The sequence below is a fragment of the Hippocampus zosterae genome, chromosome 1, assembly GCF_025434085.1.
Source record: "Hippocampus zosterae strain Florida chromosome 1, ASM2543408v3, whole genome shotgun sequence".
Taxonomy (NCBI): domain Eukaryota; kingdom Metazoa; phylum Chordata; class Actinopteri; order Syngnathiformes; family Syngnathidae; genus Hippocampus; species Hippocampus zosterae.
In genome coordinates, this window is record NC_067451.1 from 29,965,972 (window position 1) to 29,979,720 (window position 13,749).

The window sequence follows — 13,749 nt, forward strand, 5'->3', positions numbered from 1 at the left end:
GAGACTTGCGGCATGGCTAGGTTCACGTGTTGCGTACAAACGTAACCAAAAGTGAAGCTGACTTAATGTTGTAAGTACATGATTTCATAGCTTTTTAATGAAAGTACTCTTTACCCAAAATATATATTATTTACATGATTTATATTAACAACTCATTCAGTGTTTGATCATTTATAACTATATGTTTTTGTTTTTGTTTTTTGCGATGCAAGGCACTTATATTAAAACATGTACAGCAATAGTGGTCACTTTTTAAATGGTACTTATATTAAAATGATGAACAACAATAGTAGTCATTATTTTTGCCTTTTATTTTACTGTATTTTACTACATTGAGGCTTTCAGATTTCAGATTCGAAAACATTGTAATTTTCAAATGACAGCAATCCCTCGTTTATCGCGGGGGTTACGTTACAAAAGAACCCGTGGTAAGTGTAATCAGTGATGTACCGTATTTTCACGACTATAAGGCGCCATTAAAAGTCTTACATTTTCTCCAAAATGGACAGGACGCCTTATGGTGCGGAGCGTCCTTTATATGCGCTGAGTTCCAAAATCTGACTGACAGCCGACACGCTGTTTATATAGAGAAAAGGCGGAAGTGACTGTGGCCAGGCATGCCGGAAAGTCGGCCAATCAGGGAAGGGTGGGCGTGTATATATACATATATGGAGAGGGAGAGGGAGAGAGAGAGGGAGAGGGAGAGGGAGAGAGAGGACAGGCAAGCTAGTCCGCCAATGGTGAAGGGTGGGCGTGTAAGTGGACGCCTGAAGCCAGTACCAACACTTGTATAGAGTGTGGCAATGTGCATTGTTGCAAAACAACTCCGGTTTTGGTTTCTAAGAACCCCTGAAAATAAATTTGACAAAAAGACACGCCTACGAAGCTCAGTTCAAACTTAAAGCCACCGGTTATGCTTTTGGCATGCGTGCCCATCTCACAGCAGCGGTGAAAAAAAACAAGTCAAGCAAATGAACTCTGAGCTTGCCGTTATTCCCGGAGGCTTGACTAAAGAACTCCAACCGCTGGACATTGGCATCAACCGGGCGTTCAAAGTAAAGTTGCGAACGGCATGGGAACAATGGATGATCGGTGGCAAACACAACTTTACAAAGAGTGAGAGGCAGCGCTTAGCGAGTTACGCCACAATACGCAACAACGAGAAGGAACGCGGCGTTTTTGATTGATTACGGTACTTGCACAATTGTTCAATTCTTTCTACACACACACGCGCTGCCACCATGTTTCGCTCTGTTCTTTACTTTCAAATGTGGGAAAGCTTCACACGAGAGAAATGTTGACTTTGCTGTTGCTACTCCTTCTTTCCGCTCGGCAATGCGTAGCAACTCACACTAGCATGTGATGCGTTCAATGACAACTGAGATGCGCAGTCCTCTGCTTCTGATACAGAGGATGAGGACTTTGATGGATTTCTGGGTAATGATTGATCGAAAAACGTGAGAACATTGTACGATGGCTAAATAAAATACACCCGAACTCAGTTCTGCTTTCGTTGCCTTTTTAAAAACGTGTTTTTATCTTATCTGTATGTTTTGGCATGCTACCGTATGCTTCAAGCTAACGTGTTAGAGTGCGCGCATGCATGCCGTATGTTTAAGCTGGCGTATGTTTTACCACTGTAAAACTGCGGCCATTCGTACGGTGCGTCCTGTGTATGTGTAAAATACAGAAATGTCACCCATTAATGAGACTGCGGCCATTAGTACGATGCGTCGAATAGTCGTGAAAATACGGTACTCATTTTACAATTATTACGTATACAATACAATACTGTATTGAATCAAACCAAAGATGAAACCTTTTTAACATCCATCCATATTCTAATTCGCATATATTGTAATATCACCATTCACCATTAGATGGCAGACTTGGCTTGATTTCGCTTCCACCCTTTACTGCAACGTGACTGTGCCTAAAATTTTGCAGATTTGGAATGACATGAAAGACAAACATGGTACCGGAATTATGTTAACATTTTGGGTAAACTGATTTTTGTGAGTTCTTGCGCTTATTGTTGGCATCCCACCAGACCGCGAGGGGACGAGAGAAAGAAAGAGTAAACTGTACGAGCATCCACAGACACTCAGTTTTGTGAAGCTGAAAAAAACATTTGCCTGTTTAATATGTATGTGTGTGTGTCTCATTTACATGTATATTTGCATGCACAATGTATGTGCATTGTCATTTCCAAGATGGCGCCCGAGTAGGCAGCCTTCGGCAAGTGCTCTTCAAGAGCCTTGCTTTTTTGTTCTTGTTTTGTTGTTTTTGTCTTTTGTTTTGTCACATGTTGATTGTTGTTTCATCATGTGGACCTGATATGGACTGTGTTCAGCGTTTTCTGGCCACGGCATTCGTCAAAGGAGAAGTATCTGTGCTTGGTGGTTGCGCCTTCTCGGCAGGACACCTGTGCCAGCACAGATTTTGATTGGGAGGAATGTCGGCGCCATTGACTGTCGGTGCTGGACAGTCCTGGGGCGCTTGTGTTTTTTGCGCCTGTAATGGGCAGCATTTTGTTCAGTGGAGATGTCGGCGCTGTTGGACAGTCGGCGTTGGTGCGGTGGGATGGATGGCTGCCGAAGTTGAGGATGAGGAGAGAGGAGCGTTGGCGTAGAGCGCCGATGCGTATTTGGAACCGAGAGTCGCCGCTTGGAATTGAAATGGATTTCCATGGGACAGGAGAAGTGAACCAATCTCTTTTTTTCGTCAGTGGATGCTACAGCTTCTTGTTGACTTTGAAACTTAGCTTGTAGCCGACGTGTGCACATTTTGAGCATGACGTCTCTGATCCACTGGTTAAAGGACACCTTGATTCTCTCCTCTTTCATCAAAAACTGCTTTAAACAACAAAGTGTGTGACGGAAAAGTGGTTAGGACTGCATGACTGTCCAAGTTTTATGTTATGTGTTGTGTTTATTATTTTACGTTTTTAACTGTTTTGTTAAGCCCTTTGTTACAGCTGCTGCTGTTGTGAAAGCACTATATAAATCAGCATGTATTGTATTGTATTGTATTGAACTTTAATTGATCTAGTTCACAAACTTAGTCAGCTACAATAATAATAATAACATTTGATTGATGGCTAGAGTCACTTCGCTCCACAGCGACAATAGAATATTTTATATTTGTGTACATTAACTCTGTTCGTAAGTGATAGCATTAAGTAAGATAAGAAAACCTTTATTAGTCTCGCAATGGAGAAATTCCCAATTCACAGCAGCATAGTTATGAAAGGAAGAAGTGGAACAACAAAATATAGGAGCTGCTGGAAAGACAGCCACTCTCGCGGCGCCATTTTGAAGTCAAAATAACAAAAATAACACAACACAACACATAGGACACAGACAGTCGTGCAATCTTCACCACTTTTTTGCATACACTTTGTTGTCTGAAGCAGTTATAGATGAAAGAGGAGAGGATCAAAGTGTCCTTTTACCAGTGGGTCAGAGACCTCATGCTGAAAAGGTGCACACGTCTGCTACAAGCTAAGTTTTGAAAGCAAACACGAAGCTGTAGCGTCCATTGACGAAAAGAGAGTAGTTGAAAGTAAATGAAAGTGTTCATTTCATTATAACAACGGGCACCAATAAGGATCACACATGGCCAGTAATGATATGGTGATTTATTTATTTATTTATTTTAACTAACCATACAAAGTGTTTAAAGGATGACTGTTGAACTGTTTTGAAGATGATCGTTTGACGAATGTATTTTGAAGTTCAGTATGTACCAAATGTCTGGAAGCTGTGCAATTTTCAATGTTATGCTTTGAGTTTAAAAGCATTTACCGTTGAATCCTTCACAAATCTATATATATATTGCGCGTCGTCCCGCACGCGGTCTGTCCTTCCGTCTGTCCCTTTTCAAAACGTACCTATTTCACCGCGCCGCTGCGCGCCGCCACTGCGCCGCCACTGCACCGCCACTGCGCCGCTCAGGCAATGGCTCACTACGATCGCGCGGGCATCTTAGCGAACAAATGTTGTCTACCCACAAGCATTGCAATGAAATTGTTAGTTATTTAGTAGAGCTAAACATCTCTTTATTTATTTTCGCGATAAGCAATGAAGATGAACAAAAAGTTGAACCAAGCAACAACACTTGCTGATGATAACGTCATCAGCAAGTGTCAGGTATGGCAGCCTCGGTCACACGCTCCCTAGTATTATCCCTGTTTTTGTCATTTTCGTTTGTTTTTGGCGACCCTGAGCGGCTTACTTACACGAGGGAAAAGTTGCTGTGCATTGGGGAGTCTACGCTCGGTCTTTTTTCACCAGTACACAAAAATCCACAAGGTTTTTCGGAGCTAATCGCGAGCGGAGCGGCTGCGCTGTACGCAGCATGGAAACGCCGCCGGAGGGGGAAGCGAGCCGGCGTGCTCGTCAAGCTCCGGCAGCGTGGATTTCGAACCCTGCTCCCATCGATCCATCTTGCTAATCTACGATCTCTGCCAAACAACATGGATGAACTTCTTCTCCTCACAAAGACCAACAAAACATTTGCACGTTCTGCTGCGCTCTGCTTCACTGAAACCTGGCTCAGTGACCGCCATCCAGATCCCGCGCTACATCTACCCGGCTTCGCCTTCTCCGAGCCGACCGCGACACGGAGCTATCAGGGAAATCGAAAGGTGGTGGGATTTGCTTCTATATCAACGAAGAATGGTGCACTAATGTCACGAAGCTCGACGCACACTGCAGCCCGGACCTGGAGTCGCTGTCTTTAAACTGCAAGCCATTCTACTCGCCACGTGAGTTCACCTCCTTTTTACTAGTCGGTGTTTACATTGCGCCACAAGCTAACGCTAACACGGCGATACAAACGCTAGCCGAACAAGTATACAAACTCGAACTAAAATACCCAGAGTCACCCCTGATCATTTTGGGCGATTTTAATAGAGCACATCTTAAACGTGAACTTCCCAGATATAAGCAGCACATCGACTGTTTCACCAGAGAAGGCAACATTCTAGATCACTGCTATACAACAATCAAAAATGCATACCGATCGGTCGCCCGTGCAGCATTGGGTCTTTCTGACCACAATTTAATCCACTTAATACCTACATACAGACAGAAACTCAAATGTGTTAAACCGGTTGTTAAGACTGTGAAAAAATGGACAGATGAAGCAAAGCTAGCTCTACAAGAATGCTTAGACTGCACTGATTGGGGCGTCTTTGAAACTTCAACGGGCACACTGGATGAATACACAGACACTGTAACATCATACATCAGTTTCTGTGAGGACATGTGTGTACCAACGAAGTCCTTCCGCTCGTTCAACAATAACAAGCCATGGTTTACTCCCAAACTCAGGCAACTCAGGAAAGAGAAAGAGGCCGCATTTAGAAGTGGAGATCGGGCACTGTACAAACATGCCCGAAACCAATTGACGAAGGAAATTAACATCGCAAAGAGAAGCTATGCAGAGAGGCTGAAAAACCAGTTCTCTGCTAATGACTCAGCATCTGTATGGAATGGCCTGAAAGCAATCACTAACTATAGAATGCCATCCCCCCAAACAGTGAACAATAAGGGTCTTGCTAATGAACTAAACATGTTTTTCTGCCGATTTGAAAAGGACACCCCCATTTCCCACTCACACCCACCTCTACCACAACCCCCCCCCCCCCACCCTCTTTTTCTCCACTACAGATCCACGAACAGGACGTGAGACGGCTATTCAAGCAGCAAAAGATCAAGAAAGCTCCGGGGCCCGACAAAGTGTCCCCCTCCTGCCTGAAAGTCTGCGCTGACCAGCTGGCTCCGGTCTTCACACAGATCTTCAACAGATCCCTGGAGCTGTGTGAGGTCCCATCCTGCTTCAAACAGTCTACCATCATCCCAGTTCCCAAGAAATCGGCAACATCGGAACTGAACGACTATAGGCCTGTCGCCCTGACGTCTGTGGTCATGAAGTCCTTTGAACGCCTTTTGCTGAACCACCTAAAGAACGTCACTGGACCCCTGCTGGACCCTCTCCAGTTTGCCTACCGGGCAAACAGGTCTGTGGAAGACGCAGTCAACATAGGTCTGCACTACATCCTCAAGCACCTCGACAGCACAGGGACCTACGCAAGGATTCTGTTTGTGGATTTCAGCTCTGCGTTCAACACCATCATCCCGGAACTCCTCACCCCCAAACTACTCCACCTCGGTGTGTCCCCTGCGATCTGCCAGTGGATCCTCAGCTTCCTGACGGGACGGACACAACAGGTGAGACTGGGAGCAACAACATCATCAATACGCACCACCAGCACTGGAGCCCCACAGGGATGTGTCCTCTCGCCACTGCTCTTCTCTCTCTACACAAACGATTGCACCTCAACAGATCCAGCTGTCAAACTCATAAAGTTCGCAGACGACACCACGGTCATCGTCTCATCAAAGACGGCGACGAGTCTGCGTACCGCCAACAAGTGGAGCAGCTGGAGCTCTGGTGTGGCCGACACAACCTCGGGCTGAACATGCTCAAGACTGTAGAGATGATCGTGGACTTCAGGAAACATTCTTCTCCTCAGTTGCCCCTCACACTATCCAACTGCCCTAGGTCAACCGTCGAGACCTTCAAGTTCCTGGGAATCACAGTCTCCCAGGACATGAAGTGGGAAGTCAACACCATCTCCATCCTGAAAAGGGCCCGGCAGCGGATGTACTTCCTGAGGCTGCTGAGGAAGCATGGCTTGCCACAGGAGGTGCTACGACAGTTCTACACGGCAGTCATCGAATCAATCCTGTGTTCTTCCATCATGGTTTGGTTTGGGGCCGCCACAAAAAAGGACAAAATCCGACTTCAACGGACAATCAGGACGGCAGAAAAAATCGTTGGCACCGCCCTACCCACTCTTGAGGACTTGCACACTGCAAGAATCAAGACAAGGGCACGGAAAATCCTCCTGGATCCCCCGCACCCTGTCCACCACCTTTTTCAGCCACTCCCCTCAAGGCAGACGCTACAGATCCCTGCGCACCAAATCCAGTAGACACTTAAACAGCTTCTTCCCTCTAGCCATTAACTCCTTAAACAGTCACTGACATAGTCACTCTTCTTGCACCACAAAATGGTACTACAAAACTACTGGTATACTCTAAAATGGTTCAATGATTTTGTTGTTTACGATGATACTAGTGCAGCGTGTTATACCGGAGACAAATTTCTTGTGTGTTCTACATACTTGGCCAATAAAGATGATTCTGATTCTGATTCTGATTTTGTGGGCCAAAGGCCCACCTTACCAGCCTTCCGCAGGAACTAGCTGATGAGCCGCCCGCAGGGCGGCGAACCAGCTAGTACTGTATAATAAAATACTTGAGTGAGGACCTGCAGTGCGTCTGCCAGTTGTGGTTTGAAGTTCAACCAAAAAAAGTATGTAAATTTTGTATGAACATCTTGCATTGCCTCAAATTAAGACACAAAGACCATTTGTTTGCTTTCATTTTTTTAAAGGCACATTTAATAATAACCAAATTGGAACTATTTTTACAGAATTTCAGGCACACACTGCAGATAATAAAGAAGGGGGGCACGTTATTATCACAGTGTATCTCCATGCAGTCACACGATATGGAGAAAGAAAGAGAAACAAGAGGGGTGCTACCACAGCCTCTTTGGAGATTTGTAGTCAAGACGCACCACGGACATTCTATTCTACTGACAGATGAGATCCGCTTCACGCAGAGCAAATGTGATGGACAGGAGATGCTACACAGAAAATTCTGCTGGACTGACAGAGGACCTGATTCCTCCAGGTTCCGAAAGAGGTCGCTCAGGACAACATTATTCATGTCATTAAAACATTCACGTGCGCAACGAAATCATACACACAACTGCGTCCCGTTTTGAGTTGGCTTCGGACGATTCACAGAGGTTGGATGACATTTGCTTTTGAGTATGATTCGGAATCCATCTTTTCCATTGACCATTTTGCTCTCAACCGGTTAACAAAAGTCTTGACCATTGTGTTGAGAAAATAGATTGAACAAAATAAACGTGATGATTGATATAGTCTGAAAGACAGAGAAAGGACATGTACTCCTCATTAAGATATCCTTTATTTGTCCCACACTGGGGAAATTTACAGCCTCCAGCAGCAAGAATGTAGGTAGAAAGAAAAAAGAAGAAAAAAAAACAACAAACACCGTTCAATAAAGTGTAATATAAAAACAAAATGGATAAATCGTAGTGCTATTTACAATTGTCCTTCACATCATTTAAGTCATTCATTCATCTTCCGAGCCGCTTGATCCTCACTAGGGTCGCGGGGGGTGCTGGAGCCTATCCCAGCTGTCTTCGGGCAGTAGGCGGGGGACACCCTGAATCGGTTGCCAGCCAATCGCAGGGCACACAGAAACGAACAACCATTCACACTCACACTCACACTTAGGGACAATTTCGAGTGTTCAATCAGCCTGCCACGCATGTTTTTGGAATGTGGGAGGAAACCGGAGCACCCGGAGAAAACCCACGCAGGCCCGGGGAGAACATGCAAACTCCACACAGGGAGGCCGGAGCTGGAATCGAACCCGGTACCTCTGCACTGTGAAGCCGACGTGCTAACCACTGGACTACCGGGCCGCCCACATCATTTAAGTATTATTATTATTAATTACTGTTGTTATTTTTATTCAGCAGCCTGACAGCAGTCGGTAGGAACGAGCGTTATCCGCCAGGCCTTAGAATGAAAGAAAAAACAGTGGGGGATGGAATTAAAACATCCCACGAAATTGTTTACCCAGTATCCAATTAGAAAACTTCACACACAGTCAGTCCCTTTAATCAATTCTTTGTAATGACTAAAGAACTAATAGCTCTCATCTGTCTTGGAAGTCGAGGCTGGAACGAGGTCAAGTTTCCCCTCCTATGACAGTTCCATATTGTCACGTTGCGTGGTGGTAGTGGACCCCAAAAGGCAGGCAAGAGGGAGGAGCAGGTTGAACTTGACAGATCGAATAAAAACAGCGGAAACTAAATCCCAAACAAAGTCCTGAAAACAAAATGACACCAAGGTATCAAACATAACCATGACTGAAGCAAAAAAGTACCAAATAACCGAAACAAGACCTGAACAAACATGACAGCAGCGAACACACCAATAAACAAACATGACAGCAGCCAACAGCAGCAATGACCCGACAATGTGTGGTCGGGCTGGGAGTCCTTTTAAAGCACTAATTACGTAATGGCATAACGACCAACAGGTGTGCAGCTGCAGGGTAAGCCCTACAGCGCCACCTGTTGGTCTCAAACCAAATCATGACACATAAGAAGCCTGAATGACATTTCAACATTTCCATTCGCTCAGTCTTTGTCCACACACGTCAAACAGAAACAGACAGAAAGACAGGAAGAACTAGCCAAGCTGTGTATGCACTTTGTTTTGTGGCCGTGTGCTGAGAAGACGTCCACAGAAGATTACCGTTGTGCACTCACATCATTCTCACCACCCCTGGAAAGACAGAAACCGCGATTAGATACTGAGTACATACGCAGCAGCATCCGTGCACTCACTTTGGCTTTGCAAAGATTCATCCCACCGGTGGTACAAAGTAGTGTGAGGTAGCAAAAGAAGATTGAAAATGACCTTGTTGGAGTGGATTGTTCTGCACCAGCACTTTTTCAAAACCCGCCGACCACAATTCGGAGGACTGATAGAGATCACAACGATTCTCGCAGGGACATAGATCCCATTTTGCAGCCAGGGGATCTGCCAGCTTCGTTTGCAAATTGACTCAGCATACATTCAGAGGTCAGTTGTGGCGGCGCTTATGATCGTAAGTATCAATTGAGGTGGATTGCCAATCAATACAAAGCCAGCCAAACATTTCTGTGTCATCAAATATACAAAGAACACCGGGAATGATAACTCTGGGTGAGAAAGGCAAGAGCTCAGAAAAAACCGTCCCGGATGACCTGTCATTCTGCTATCAAATTCTCATGAGATCTTTTTAGCGGGGGGAACGGACCTCAAGCCGGTCAAAGTCTCTCTTTATTTATGTCCCACTTCCATCGATGGCACCTCCTTCTCTGATTTATCATAAGTTAACAATCTACAGGTCTTGGGACTCATAAAACCAAGTCAATGAGATTGAATGACTTCCTTTCCTTGTACGCATGCTGAGAATGTTTGCTCATTTTATTTTGTCATCCATTTAAGGTACGAATACAACAGCCTCGGCTGTGTAAATGTCAAAACGACCCTCCAACCCCAGAAAGCAGTCTTTCCAACATCACCCCGCTCTTTGTTGCTACTAAATTGCACTCTGGCACAAAATGTATTATTATTTCCGACCACATTTCCGACAACATTTTCTTTTCACTCACATTTCAACCTTAAAAGGTTAAAGTTGCGTCTCATGAATCAGAACATAAAAACACATCAGTGTTGGTGACCTTGGGCAAAAAAATACGACCAAAAGTTTGAAACAATCAGGCCAACCCGTTATTTTGCATGCGTCTGCGTGATCCTGAAACTAAAAATAGCACTTCATGTATTTATATTGAACCATTTTCAGTAGCAATGGACGTACTGAGACGGCTTTTTAATGTGTGCGTCTTTTCATACACAAACGGTGACACAGCTTAAAGAGTCAGTGGCTCCTACTCAGACGGTTCGTGATGGATTAAAATGAGGTGCCCTCTTTTTTGACAGAAAAGTCATGTTTTTAGGGAGCCACAAGCAAATTATCCCAGAAGTTCTAAAACGAGATGTCATTGCATCAGTCCGCCTGATTGTTCCTCAGCCTACTCTCCCTCACTTAAAACCCCCTTTGCTTCATGGTTTGACTATGGAAACTCTTTGCCTTCATTGGCCAGATTTTCAGTCACTGTATGTACAGTCATTAGCCAGTCTATTGCTTCATTCCAAGTTGGAATCTCTCCATGTCATCACATGTATTTATTTATACAGGGGAAAAGGGTTTGTCAAACGATGCCCGGAAGGAATTGCCGGTCCAATTATTTTCCAAAAAGTAACTTTCGGTTAGCCTATGGTGCTGAGCACTTTCATTTTAAAAGCAAATCAAATGTGTTCCTGGAGGGAGCTGTGGTTCCTGTGAGACATCCCAAATAACATTTTGTGTATGACCTGATTACTGAGTTCAGAGTCAAATTGAAATGCATAATAAATGGGCAAATAACAAGCTACTTGGACTAGAAGGAGAATGTTGCATTACAAAACAATTCAGACAAGCTTGTCCTTGTTTCCTCGTGTTGGGTGAAAGGTAGGAATGTTCGATACTTTTTTTTTCCAGACACATACCAATGCGAGTACTCATCTCTTGAGTAGTCACCAATATCGTTACCAAATGTGGACACCACGAGTACTTCTGAGATGTAAAATTTCCAAAAAACAATGACAAAAACCTACAGTAGATAGCATTTTTCCATTAAATGAATGAATTAATGTCACGTTGTGCCCGAAGCGACAGAGTAATCGCTTCGTGCGCAACAAATTAGAGATAAGTGGATCACCGAAATAGCAGACACAGAAAGGAACTTTGTCACAAAAATGATATTTATTACAACACAAAATCCCCGTCCAAATGGACAGCAGAAAACGCTGGTCTAAAAGAGAACCAGGAAATAATTGTAACGAGGCAACAGAAAACGCTTGCGGAAAAAAACGGCAAGGAGAAAATTTAGGCAAAATACTATGATCACTCACGAGAGGATATCTAGGAACGCAAAAATTGTCAATAGTCTTTAAGGCAATGTTTTAACCGAGAAGGAATAGGCAATAGCAATGGCACGGCATGGAATACTCCGGCAGTGAGTTGACTGCCGGAGCGCCTAAATATAGCAGGTGCAATCGCCTACAAATGGGTGGCAGGTGTGCAGGCGGCAAGCAAGAACGCCTGCCCCCTGCTGTCAAATACGGAACGTGACAATTAATGTCGATTTTCTATTATCCTTTTGCCATTTATTCGAAAATGTGTATGTTTAACAGAAATAACTAAAAAAAATGAAATTATTGGGGGACAAATAGGGCGAAACGCTGGACGACTGGTTAGCTCGTCCACCTCACAGTGCAGAGGCCCAGGGTTGAATTGCAGCTCCGGCCTTCCTGTGTGGAGTTTCCATGTTCTTCCCATGCTTGCATGGGTTTTCTCCGGGATCTCCGGTTTCCTCCCACATTCCAAAAAGATGCAGGGCGGAACACTCTAAAATGTCACGAGGTGTGAGCGCGAATGGTTGTTTTGTTGTCTTTGTGTGCCCTGCGATTGGCCCTCACAAGGGTCGCAGCGGGTGCTGGAGCCTATAACAGCTGTCTTTGGGCAGCAGGCAGGGGACACCCCGAACCGGTCGTCAGCCAATCGCAGGGCACACATAGTCGAACAACCATCTGCGCTCACACCTAGGGACTATTTACAGCAGTGTTTCTTAACCTTTTTCGAGGTACCGAACCCAACCAGGTAATATGCACATTCACCGAACCCTTCATGAGTGAATAATAAATATATGTATTTTTAACAAATTCAAGATATTTAAAAAATTCATTTACTAAAAACAGAAAAAAGTAAATAAAAATTCAAGAGATAAGTATACGTTTTTGGGGTTTTTTTCACACAGTGACTCCAGAGTGAACAAAATTTCCCGCAGCACTGATTGGACAAGCAATGTAAAGTGGGCGTGTCATAACTAATTAACATGTTGAGTCGCGTGTGTCTTAGCCTCCATGGCAGAGGCTCCGTCGAACCCCTGAGACCGACTCACCGAACCCCTGGGGTTCGATCGAACCCAGGTTAAGAACCACTGATTTAGAGTGTCCCGTTAACCTGCCATGCACGTTTTTGGAATCTGGGAGGAAACCGGAGTACCCGGGGAAAAACCCGCGCAGGTACAGGAATAATATGCAAACTCCACATGGGGAGGTCGGAGTCTGAAGCGAATCCTGCACCTCTGCACTGTGAGGTCGACGTGCTGTTGAATGTAGGATAAAATTGGCAGAGGTTTCTCTCCCTGAGCTCCAGGATGGATAACTAAAAATTTACACAGTTGTCTATGTATGTTCGTCTATTTCACTACCAGGCTACTCATCAAGCAATTTTTACTTCATAGAACAAGCAATACCTCCTGGTAGCGAATGCAATTACAAAGGCCCACTTGGCGTCAGAATAATATCATATGGTGCATGAAATGTGAGCTGCTTAAAAGTTTGAAAAAAACTTACTTGGACTGGATGTTCCTTCATAGTTGGAGGTGAATAGAACAAATGATGTGTAACACTCTCGCTGGTGACAAATTGTTTACTCTCCAGATAAGGCAGATGCAGAAAGCTTTGTAAAAGCTTTGAGCCCACATGTCCACTCTTAGTAACCATTAAGAGAAATGTGTCAGGGTTAAGCTTGAAAGCATGACCGGCATACTAAACTCTCAGTGTTCCAAAAGCCCGTGTGAATGACTTACAAAAGCTTCAATAATTGACTCATCATCTATTACAGATGAGGATGAGGCCTTAGCTCGAATAAATGAACCTATCATCAGATTAAACGTCTGGAGTCCATGTGACTAAAATGAGGACCGGGCACCTGTTGTAAAGTGTTATAGATTTATTTTTATAGCCGTTCCAAAGTTTGTTGTTTTGCTTGACTCATACGGAAGTAGCTGCCCTTTATGGAGTTAAACGTAAAGATCAGATAAACGACTTATAAACTGATGTGGCGTTGCGTTTATTTCCTGTACAATGATGAGCAGATGAGATGGAAAACTCATCACAAATGTGCCATCGCT

The 13,749-nt window shown here is 44.3% G+C and overlaps 1 long non-coding RNA gene across 1 annotated transcript; it reads right to left on the reverse strand.

Annotated features, from left to right (window-relative positions):
• Positions 1-8,778: 8,778 nt before the first annotated feature.
• LOC127608244 (uncharacterized) lies at positions 8,779-13,541 on the reverse strand. Its single transcript, XR_007964217.1, has 2 exons — positions 13,190-13,541; positions 8,779-9,466 (listed from the first exon to the last, which is right to left on the reverse strand). It is a non-coding gene; the product is annotated as an uncharacterized LOC127608244 (long non-coding RNA).
• Positions 13,542-13,749: the final 208 nt, after the last annotated feature.